Raw genomic sequence first — 12,323 nt, forward strand, 5'->3', positions numbered from 1 at the left:
AGGCTGCCCTTGTATAAGGCAGTGGTGCCAGGTTCCACTGATGATGGATGTGTTAAACAACATTGCACTCACCTTCTTCCCAGGATAGAATCTTCATTCTTCCTTGAACAAAACTAGCTTCATAAATGAACTGCGACTAAGCTTAAATATTGTCACAATGCCTGACCCAGGAGAAGCACACTTCAGTAAGACTCATGTGTCAGGATTCCTATCATTAGAACACACACACACACACACACACACACACACACACACACACAGACACACACACACACATGTGTAAACATAATTGACCACAAATGATGGTAGAAAGTAAACAACTATAAAAAGCCTCAAATATTTGTCAGCCAGTGAAAGAGGTGACAGTGATTAAAAACCCCACTTTAAACTTAAAACAACAAGATGCTAAAATTTTGAGGAACTCCAACAGTGGTTTCCATTTTTCTGTCAGTTCAGAAATGAGTTGGATGAGTAAGTGTGTCTGGACGCAGTTTGCTCTTGGGTGACTTGTTTATTGAACCTTCTGCTCCAATTCTCGCGATCTCTAGCATAGCATTTGGATGGTCTCTGCAGATGCTATGTACATCCCGAGGATTTAGGAAACACATTCACCAGGGAGGGGAGGACTGATGCTGCCCTACTGGCTCCTGTCTCTTCCTGCCTCAGTTCCCAGGAATGCCTGCTAGGCACGATGAGGCCTCAGGAGCACACATGCAGATGGGTAAGTGGGTTCTAGGAAGAGGGCACTGCAGAGCCTTCATGAGGGCAGTTGACAAAGCTGACAGGTGTTCATGGAGGGGACCGCCTCACTGAATGGGTGCTCGGAGAATGCAGAGCCAACCACAGGGAGCTGACAAAAGAGGCACAGAGAAGGCGAGCAGAAGGGCTGACCTCAGAGCCAAGAATCTCAACCTGCACTTGTCATGTTGGGGTCATCTGGATAATGATAAGGTATGTTTGAAGACAATGTGTACCGGGAGGCAAAGGCACTGTAGTTAAGGATGTGGATAAGGCAGGGAGGGGGCAGCTGAGTAACTGATGCTGGCAAGGAATGAGGTGAACCTGGGAGGACTCCCTGAATAGAGGAGGAGTACGTTGAAGAGACACCCACAGCAGTGCTCAGCACAGAGGTATCACAGAGGGAGTGGGTGTAAAGTCAAATTCACTGCTGGAAGGCTCACACGGTGTCCAGTTTTCTCCTCCCACGGTCCTATGACAACCCAGGGCAAGAATTCTCCAAAACTGCCATTTGGAAAATCCTAACCAGTTTATTAGACTTTCTAACTAAGCTTGGGGTGCTGGTTTACTTACAGAAGAGTGGGTGACCACCCCGTTCATGGCTGTGCTGAAAAGTCCACACCCAAACATAAACCGTGTGGCTTCCCAATAGCCACACAAACTGGCGAGAGGCCTTCCTCATGGCCTTCTCTGCTTATATGTCCTTAGCGCCCCCCCCCCATGCAGTTAAGGTCAACTGATTGGGTGGGAGGAGTAACTAGCTCCCCCTTGATTGACTCCTTCTGAGGAACATGGGAAGGAGGTGGGACTATAGCTTGCCACCATAGTGGTCAGAGGAACTTCCAGGTAATATTTGGCCCCTTCCTCTGGCTCTTAAAATCTTTCTGCCCACGTCTTCTGTGAAATTCCCTGAGCCTTGGAGGGGGTGATAGGTGTGGGATGATCTTCCTCCCATTGTGGCAAGGCACTGAACTTTCAGGTCTCTGCATTATCTGTTTTCCATGGGCTGTTGGCCAGTTTCAGTGAGATTCCATCTATAAAAACACACAGCAAGAAGCAAGAACATCTGAACAGTGGCTGCTATAGTAACTTAACCTATGGTGTAAATACAAATGCTTGGATGGTACTTTAGCAGGTGCATCATTTCTAGCTAAGAAAACAATTGCAGTGGCTTTCCACTGGGGCCTATATCCTCCCCTGCCACAGGGGCTTAGCCTGGTCTGCAGTACCAGATGTGTGTTCCATCCCTAGGAGCGGGCATTAGGTCCAATTGAAAATTTGTTGGTTGTACATACACTAGACGGGCCACTATCGAACCAGCAGGAATATACTGCTTTGCATGTTGATGATGCAGCACGTGGGGTCCCTTGTTGAATAAGATGATAGGGGACGATTCTCCCGCAGCCATCTGAATGTCACCCTCTGGCACTATGAAAGTCACCCATCCAGTGGCAGGCAGTTTCCAGCTTAGTCCAAGCTTGATTTCTCCCTCTCCCAGGCTCACATCATGTGGTGTCTTCAGCAATAGGGTCTTACTGTCTACTTCCCGTGTACAACCAACGTTATTGGCAATTGCCTTTATTGTTTTGGGCCCTTTTGGCCAACAGCTCATAGGGAGGCAACCCACCCCTGGCACTGGGATTTTCATTCAATAACCATATGGCTTCTGGAAGGGCCTTTTTCCACCCTCATGAAGTTCCTTCTGCCATTAAGGCTTTTAAAAAATATTTTATTTATTATTTTTATTTTATGTGTATGAGTGCATTGCCTGCATGTATGTGAGTGCACCATGTCATGCAATGCTGCGGAGGTCAGAAGAGGGCTTCAGATTCCCCTGGAACTGGAGTTAAGGATGGTTCATAGCTGCCATGTTGGTGCCAGGAATTGAACCTGGGTCTTCTGCAAGAGAAGTCAGCTCTTAACTGCTGCACCATCTCTCCAGCCCCTGCCCTTATAGCTTTTAACTATTCCTTTAGCAACCTGTTTTTTCTTTCAATTAACCCTGCTCCTGTAGGATTGTAGGGAAGGTGGAAATTCCATTGAACCTGATTATTTTCAGCCCAGGCTTTCTCATCAGTACTTGTGAAATGAGTGCCCCTGTTGCTATCAATCCACCGTGGGCACCCATACATGACACTGAGTTGGGTAGGACCCTTAATAGTAGCTTTACCCATCGCTCTCTTGCAAGGAAAGGCCTGTGTAAGGCCTGTGGCAGTGTCCACACAGGTGAGAGCATACTTGCACCCTTCCCTGACTAGCAGGGTCCCTATATAATCTACTTTCTAGTATCTTATGGGGGATGCTGACTTATGCAAGTGTTCCATCATGGCATGCATCCTTCGGGGCCGTAACAGGGAATACACTTTGCAGGCCTGGATAGCCTGTTGGATGTCAGACCATTTAACTAGAATACCAGTGGCTTTGGGTATTCTCCATCCCATGTCGGCTCCTCTGTGGCCTGACTTGATATGAATCCAGTGAGCTGCTTCTAGGGGAACCTGAGGGCAGACAGACCTCACCTTGGTGAGGGCATCAGCTTCCTGATTCCTGGGGGAACTCACCAGGTGGTGGGCAGCCACATGGTAAACTACCAGGGGCACTAGCTCCGTCACTAGGGGCACTAGCTCCTCCTGCATTTTATTATATGTGTCCTTCCCACATTTGTTGTCCCCAGAGTGACCATCCCATCACCTGCCAGTTTTCTTTCTCCCACTGGACCATCCATAAGGTTAAGCCTTTGAACGCAGCCCAACTGTCAGTACAAATGGTCACTGGCCAAGGCTCCCATGTTATTACTATCCACACAGCTCTTAAATCAGGCCATTGACTGCTCTTTCCCTCTCCCCTTTCCAGTCCCATAGTGTCAGTGTTCATCTGTACTGCCACTGCTACCCATTCTGTCTGGCACTTTTGCTGGCGCCATCAGTATACCAGACATTAGCTGTGTTGGGTCTCTGGGACCCTCATAATTGTGGCATAACTTATGACGAGGCCTATTGTAACTTCCTGAGCCTGACTAAAGTTTGGTGACCTGTCTCTGGCCAGTCACTTCCTCATGGAGGTGACTCAGCAGGGCCCAACCTTGGACTGCCTCTCCCCAATCACAGCTGGTATGGCCAATTCCCAGTGGCTCACAGCCATTGCCCCAGATGACATACACCTTTGCCCTTCCCTTTTCCACACCCCTTTTTGATTAAACTATATAAGGTAATGCCTGACGCAATAAAGTGAGTTCCTGCCTTGACAAGACTCTCTCGACTCGGTGTGGTTTTTGAGTCGCCGACACCATCCCGCTCAGCCCCTAAGAGGAACACAGGCTGGTCCTGGCCTCTCTCCCTGTGTCGTACCTGTCAGAGAGCAATCTGACAAGCTGGAATTGGGGAGCCCCTTCTAACACGTGGTCAGGTTTTGCTGGAGGGTCAACTATAGGAGGTGGAGGGAGAGGCTCTGTGTCTTGAAATGACACCAGTCCTGGTAGTGCCTGCATGGTGTTGGTGATTGGGCTTGCTGACACCACCCCTCGCTGTTGCAAATATGGATGCCATCTTTGTAGTGTTTGGTTTTGGGCCACCCCTGACAGGGGCTCCACTCATCCTTTTATGGGATATGCGGTTTTTACCGCAATGGGGGTGGGGCCCGTAATGGACTCCACCTGTTGTAATGCTTTATACACAGCCAGCAGTTGCTGTTCTGGAGCTGTGTACCAGGACTCCCCCCCTTTCCATGATTCGGACTAGAGCCCAATTGGGACTGTCTGTTTGGGTTGTTGTTGCCACAATACCCACCCATAACCTTCAGGGCTCCTGGGTGACTTCCAAGAGGAAGGGACACGGAGGTATTGGGGCACACAGCTGCTTAGCTTGCTCATCCAGTACCTTGGCCTGCTCAAAAGCCTCTTGGGCCTTTACATCCAACACCATGTAGCACCTCTCTTTATTAGATTACACAGGGGACAGGTGACCTGAGCGAAGTGAGGTATAAAAATTTGCCGATACCCTAGAAGTCCCTAAAATAGCTGTAACTGTTTGGTATTTATTGGTTCAGGTTGTTGTAAGATTTTCTCAACTGCTGCCCTGGTTACCATGTGAGATCTACCTGATCATAAAACTTTTACCCCTGTACCGGCCCTCGCACCTTCTGTGGGTTGATTTCCCATCCTCGCTCCTTCAGGTGCACTTGCATGTTCCCCAAATGAGCTTCCAAACCTGTAAGGCACTCAGAAGTTAGCATCACATCATCTATGTAGTGGAACCTCCTTACAGAAGGAGGGCTGGGAACAGGGCTGGGTCCCGGGCCACCGTCCCGTGACAAACCGTGGGGCTATGGAGATACTCTTGGGGGAAGTACTCTGAAGGGCCATTGTCATCTATTACACATGAATATGAATTGGTCTTGGGATTCAGCAGCTAGGGAAATACTAAATATCAAGATCTACTGCAGCATGGATGGACCCCATTTCCTGCACCAGCTGTTCAGTTAGCAGTGAAACGTTGTGCACAGCTGCAGGAATGGGAGGCACCACCTTATTTAACTCCTGGTAATCTACAGTCTTTCTCCAGGAGCCATCCGACTTCCTAATAGGCCAAGTGAGGTCCTTGAAAGGGCTCTGGACTAGGTGGATAATCTCTACTTGTTATAGTTCCTGGATAGTTTCTGTAATTTGTCCTAACCCCCAGGCCGTCTCGTGGGCCTTGCTGAATCAGTTTCTTTCTTAAGTCTCTGGTATAAACAGTCCTGTGTGGGCCTGTGAACTGGGTATCAAACATAGCTTCTCTCATACTCAGTTCCCTCAACAGGGCCTGTCCTTCTATGGTTTCCAGTCTCTGGTAGTCATGGGAATCTCAGTTTGGGACAACCATGTGTCCCTAATGGTTCATAGGAGCCAATCCATCTTGCACTCATATTGCCTTAAACTGTGAAGTCTTTGTCTCAGAGAGGGGTGAGTGGTTATGTTGCTTAACTTCTCTGCTTCTGTAGAACTTAAAATGATTCCATCTGCCCTCATGTGCCACAGCCTCACAAACCAGGTGGCTGAAGGCACCTTCGTTTCTTGTTTGAATGTCTTTCCCAGTTCTAACAGCTCTGGTTCTGAGTGTTCTCTGGTTACCATGGTTTCTTGCACTGGGCTATTGTTAAGACCTCCATCAGCATGCTTTCTTTGAATTAAAGGTTGGACCCCAGGGGCATCTCCCACTCTCTCTAGGCCACTTCCTTCCTTGGCACTACCTGACTCTTCCCAGGGGTTCCAGGTTTTAGGGTCTCGGATGGGCCTTGAATTATCAATCTGATCTGGGCTTTTTTTCCCCTTTTGACCACCCAGACATAAAAAACAACACACCATCTCCTTTTCTCTCTTATCTAATTCACCGGCAAGGTCAGAGGCCAGGACCAATGAGGCCAGCCTCATATCCCTCTCACTCTAATTCCTCTCTAACATCTTCAGTTTCTCTCTGGGCTAAGGCCTCTGCTTGGGACAGATTTCTTATTACTGATAGCTGTGGCCTCTGCAGCTGCTTGTTGACATTTCTGTCCCTGGTGTGCTACTCCCAGAGCTTGCAAAGTCTTTTCTAGACCTACTATTTTCAAGGCATCTCTACCCAGTACCAGCTACAAGGTGGCTGCCACCCCGGGATTTCTCCCATTGACCTCGTCTGCTTAGGTGGCCTTACCCTACTCACATATCTTACTGTCCACTGCATTAACCATGTCACTACATCCACCCCCACCAAGCCCATGGGGATGGCTCCCCAGGTTAACATTTCCTCAGCCCACACTCTCCCCTCACCCCACTTTACTTCGAGTGTTGGTCTTTCTCCTTATATCGGGGACATCACCATTGCACTTCCAAACTCATTCTCAGTTTTGTCATATCTTGTCAGCTGTGCCAATTTGTAAAGTCAAACTCACTGTTGGAAGGCTCACGGGGCATCCAGTTCCCACCTCCTACCATCCTTCAGACAACCTGAGGCACGGACTCTCCAAAATTGCCATTCGGAAATTCCCAATGAGCTTATTGAATGTGCTAACTGAGCTTGGGTTGCTGGTTTCCTTACAGAAGAGTGGGTGCCCCCCATTCATGGCGGTGCTGAAAAGTCCACACCCAGACATAAATCCCAGGGCTACCCGATAGCCACACAAAATGGCAAGAGGCCTGCCTTGTGGTGTTCTCAGCTTATATGTCCTTAGGCCCTCCCCCCATGCATCTAAGGGTAACTGATTGGGTGGGAGAGGTAACTGGCTCCCCCTCTGCTTGACTCCTTCTGAGGAGTGTGGGAAGGAGGTGGGACTATAGCTTGCTGCCACAGTGGTCGGAGGAACTTCCTGCTAACAGTGGAAAAGAGGTTGGAGCAGTATTTCCAAATGTGCTCACTGGAGACAACGGAAAGCACTTCCTGTCCTGCCTCCATGAAGTCAGGGAAGGTATGCTAGAGAGACAGTGGGTTCCAGCTGAGCGCCCTGTGTCAGCACAGATGGGATGACCGGGCATCAGCTAAGGGCTTCAAAAGCTTCCTGGAAAATAGCATCGTGGACTTGAAGAGATGCCTGGTCAGAGAAGAAGATGACTTGTGTAAAGGAGACAATTGAAAGAGGTGGCTGTCTGGGTTCTACCTGAAGCATGTGTCCTAGGTTCCTAATTGAGAAGAGACAGACAGAACAGAAATGATTCAGTCCAGCCCCAAGAGCCACCTTTTTATGGCACCCACTATGTGGAGAATTTAAACATTTTTTTCTGTAATTTCTGAAAAATCTGAACTTAAGAAACCAGTAGGTTTTGTTTTCTATGTGTGGGTAATGGTGAAAACTGTTTTTGATATGTGAGCAGTCCATGGAGAACTGAGTGATGGGAATTGCGCTTCTGTTCCCAAAGAATTGGGTTTTCTATGTAATTTTTCTACTAAAGCATTCAATATAATAAGTTGAACTGCCAAAAAGATAAGAAATAAGGCAAAGGCATTCTAGGCCTGCTCTGTTGGGAGCTTTCTAATTTATCTCTAAGATGGCATCGTGAGACAGTTCTGATGTCTGTAGATTTGTGTTTGCTTTTAAATGAAGTGATTGTGTTTGAAGACTTGATGTCTCTCAAATCAGGAGATGCTATAAAATATGGTAATTTCTATAATTTAAAAAGTTACTTCAAAAGGGCCTAGAAAGATGGCTCAGTGGTTAAGAGTGTTTACTGCTGTTGCAGAGGATCAGAGTTCATGTCCTAGTGCCCACATCAGGCAGCTCCCAGCCATCTGTAACTCCGGCTCCAGGGGATCTGACTCCCTCTTTTAGCCTCAGTGGGCACCCGCATTCATGTACATACACAAATTAAGATAAAACAAATCTTTTAAAACAGAAATTCATTACTTTTATAAGATTTTGTTAACTTTACACTTTGAACTATTGATTAAATATATCAGAAGAACCGAGATCATGCATCAGAATTTAAATGTCTCACTTTTTTCATTTTAGTGAAATACTCACTTTTGGTCAAACATGGCTAAACATTTTAGACTCTCTGTTGAAGGAGCACGCTAAAGTAGACATCTATATTTTCCTTTTATACTAAAAGAAATTCTAAAATATTTATATCCTTTCCTCCCTCCTCCTTCCCTCCCTCCTCCCTCCCTCCCCCTCCCTCCCTCCCTCCCATTTATTATTTTTATTTTATGTGTATGAGTGTATTGTCTGCATGTTTAGTGTAAGTGCATCCATGTCATGCGATGCCTGCAGAGGTCAGAAGAGGGTGTCAGATTCTCCTGAAACGAGTTACAGGACTGTTGTCCCTCCCTCCCTCCCTCCCCTTCCCTTCCTTCTTTCCTCTCCCTTCCTTCCCTTCTTCCCCCCTCCTCCCTCCTTCCTCCCTTTCTGCCTTCCCTACTTCTGCTCCCTCTTTACAGATGACTTTTTAAATAAACATAAATGGTTGATGCTGATACCTTCCCTGAACACAGTGCTGATGCTGGATGGTAGTGGAGAGATGGACAGCGATTCTGAACTGGGAAAGGAGAGGACAGCTGGAAACAGGTGGAGTTGCAATAGGCATCAAGGAACTCCTAGAGCTTGTTGTTCCCTGATATCCCCTAGCGAGTTTTGTACCATAGCATCCACATGCCCAGTAGAGACTGGCTACTCCTTAAGCCTCCCCGTCCTTCAAACCTCTGTTCTCCTCCTCTCCTTGCCCTGCTCTCTCACCTTTATGTTTCTAGGGTGGAAATGGACAGACAGAAGTAAATGACCAGCTCAGTCTGAGAGCTCTCTTAAGGTCATCACGCCAGGGATGACGTGCGATGTTGCATCCTCATGCCTTCTTCAGAAGCTGCTCCTCACTTGTTGGTGTTGAGAGATAATCTGTGTTGTCTGTGTCCCAAGGGGTGACATTCCCAGAGACCTTCCAGAGTATAACAGATTACTTTTGTCTTTTCATGGGTCGTCAGTTCCTAGGAGAGCAAGACTGAAGGTACTCATGACACTGATGCAGTTTTGTCAAGGCTAGACTTCCAAACCTGGGAGGACCCAGGGGCAAAAAAGATTTACTTTTGCTACTTCGGATATGTGAGATAGGGCCTTACTATGATCAAGCTTGTATTCTTGAGGGACAGTGGCACACAAGACTGAGCACCAATCTTGGACAGTGGCTTTTCTAAAGACCTCACAACCGTATGTGTCTAACCCTAGCTTTAGCTAGCTGCGATAGCGTGAAACAGAATTGGCCATACTGCCTTCACCAAGGCCGGACACCAAGTGAGACATGATGTCCCATGATTCCATCGCCATCCTCTGCCAAAGCTAAACACCAAGTGAGAGATGGCATCTGAAGATTCCATTGCGGCTGCCCCAAAAGAAGCTACTGCCCACCGGACATGCTTGCATGACACACAGACAAAAGAAAGGCAAGTTGAGTTTTCCTTAATGGATTCCTAGTCTAATAGCCCCAGTACTTTGTTATTCTTAGTGTCACATGAATTTGTTGTCATTGGGTAAGAAATCAAATAGGATATTTTTAGCTTCACCCTGATGTGTTCCTCATTCTCGTGGGTATGATCAGGCTTTAAGACATCCAGGACTGTGATGGCTAATCCTGGCTGTCAACTTGATGATCTGGAATGAGAGGGACTTTCTTGATCAGATTATTTGAAGCTGGAAGACCCACCCTGAATGTGGGCCTTACTTTCTGATGACAGCACATATAAAATGTCATGGCAAAAGGGAACTTTTTCTTTTTGCCTGTTTGCCTTCTCTCTCACTGGTGAGTTCATCACACTGCTGTGGTGTTTCTCCACTGAGAGTAGAACCGACTTCTTTAGATTCCAGTATAGACTGAAGACTAGTAGATCTCCAGGAATCCTTCAGCCCTTCAGTGCCAGATTGGGACTGCTGAGACATCCAGCCTCTCCAGTGTGGCACAGCCATTGTTAGAGTACTTGGATTCTATCCTGCAATCCATCTATCTATCTATCTATCTATCTATCTATCTATCTATCTATCTATCTATCTATCTATCTATCTATCTATCTATCTATCTATCTATCTATCTATCTATCTATCTATCTATCTATCTATCTATCTATCTATCTATCTATCTCACAGCCATTGTTAGAGTACTTGGATTCTATCCTGTATCTCTCTATCTATCTATCATCTATCTATCTATCTATCATCTATCTATCTATCATCATCTATCATCTATCTATCTATCTATCTATCTATCTATCATCTATCTATCTATCTATCATCTATCTATCTATCTATCTATCATCTATCTAATCTCTATCATCTATCATCTATCTACCTATTCATTTTATCAGTTCTGTTCTTTTAGAGAATGGTGACTAATACAAGGACCATGTCAGATGTCCATCTAGAGCATAGGCAGGTGTTCTTTTACTATGACATATTTCTAAAGACCCACAGGACACCCTGGTAACTGCTCTATATATCCTGATAAAGGCACTGAAATGAGGTTTTTATGTGGGAATTGAAATTCAATAAAAAAGAAATTCTTAAAAAGGAGTGTTCAAGATGAACACAGCTCTATCTATAATTACTTTTCCTTCTACTATCAGGAGACAAAAAGAAAAAAGTTGAAAAGGTAAACCCAATAAATTCTTAACACGCATAAATTTAGTAAAAGGAGAATGCTGGTTTTTATAGCATTACTCTGCCCCTGAACTTATGAAGTTGACATAGAGTGATTAAAGGAAACTCGGGAGATAAAATTTATTTAGGCGTGTGTTATGTTCTGCATTTACATATTTAGGCTTGTTAGTGCTCTTGCTAGTTCTTTCACAAGAGGCTAAAGACACAATCCTTAGAGTGATTGGCAGAAACAACTCTTTATTTTGGAACGGTCTAGGAGGGGAAGCAATGCCTGAGGGAACAGCCAGTTTATAGAGTATATAGATTGGTAGGGCTCCTGGCTCCACAGGACTGGCAGTGTGCTCATTCATGGCCTGGGAGAGGGGGCGAAATTCAGGATGACCAAATCTGCTAAGGACACAAACATTTGTTTTTTTTAAATTTAGGATTTATTTTTCTGTTTAATTGTGTGTTTATATGTGTGCCTGTGTGTAGGTATGTGCATGTCAGTGCAGCTGCCTGCAGAAGCAAGAGCCATCCAATACCCCAGAAGCTGGAGTTACAAGTGCTTGTGAGCTGGAGGACATACTTGCTGTGAAATGAACTTGGGTCCTCTGGATGAACAGTACATCCTCTTGAACTGCTAAATGATCTCTCTAGCCCAGACACAACCATTTCTGTGTCAGAATGGATAGATGGAGAAAAGCTGTTCTGAATCCCAGTACAGTCTACGATCAGACAGGTGTGCAAAATAACCTAGGGTACATTGACACCCTTGTGAAGGCGTGTGGGTGGTATGCCACACCAGGCAGTCTCCATCAATTCAACCTGAACGAGGGGCTCTCGGTCTTACTTCACATGGCGATGCCTGTGATTAAAGGCAGCAGGAGAGCCTGAGGTTGTAGTAGGAAAAGAATACTTTTGGAAAAAGATCAAATGCTTGGAGCAAGACCAGTCCCCATCAGTTAAGAAGTCCATAGCTGGCTTTACTTCTGAATGGGTTTTTAAGTAGAGTAAATCAGAATGAACGGGAATACCAATTCGCAACAGCAAAACGATGTGGCGGTGAAAATAGAGATTCAGGCACAAGCCTCAACTTGAAGGGATGCTACAACTCTGGGTTCAGTTCTGCCAAATTAGCCTTGTCATACCTTCCGCAAAGCTCACTGTTCCAAGCATGTAGTGAGTCAACGAGTTTCAGAGTCAGTTCAAGTTCTGACTGAGAAGGTGCAGTGCCGATGCAGAAGTGAAAGATCCCCGTTCTTTACACTCAGATACAGAGTTGAACAGAGGACCCAGGATTTAACTGCTGCACCATGGCCAGAATTCCACCATGGGTTTGAACCACAAACTGGAAGCACGGTGTGAGAGCTGTAAATTCCTAAATGATTTGGACTTTGAGGTGAATCTGGCTCTTTCAGGTAGTTTGAGATAATTACTATCACACACTTGGAAACTTTCTTCCTGCCTGCTAGCTTTGCAGTACCAGAAGGTGCTGTGCAGACCCCTGAGGAAGAAAT

This window comes from Nannospalax galili, unplaced genomic scaffold (assembly GCF_000622305.1).
Source record: "Nannospalax galili isolate Female #2095 unplaced genomic scaffold, S.galili_v1.0 scaffold197, whole genome shotgun sequence".
NCBI classification, from domain to species: Eukaryota; Metazoa; Chordata; class Mammalia; order Rodentia; family Spalacidae; genus Nannospalax; species Nannospalax galili.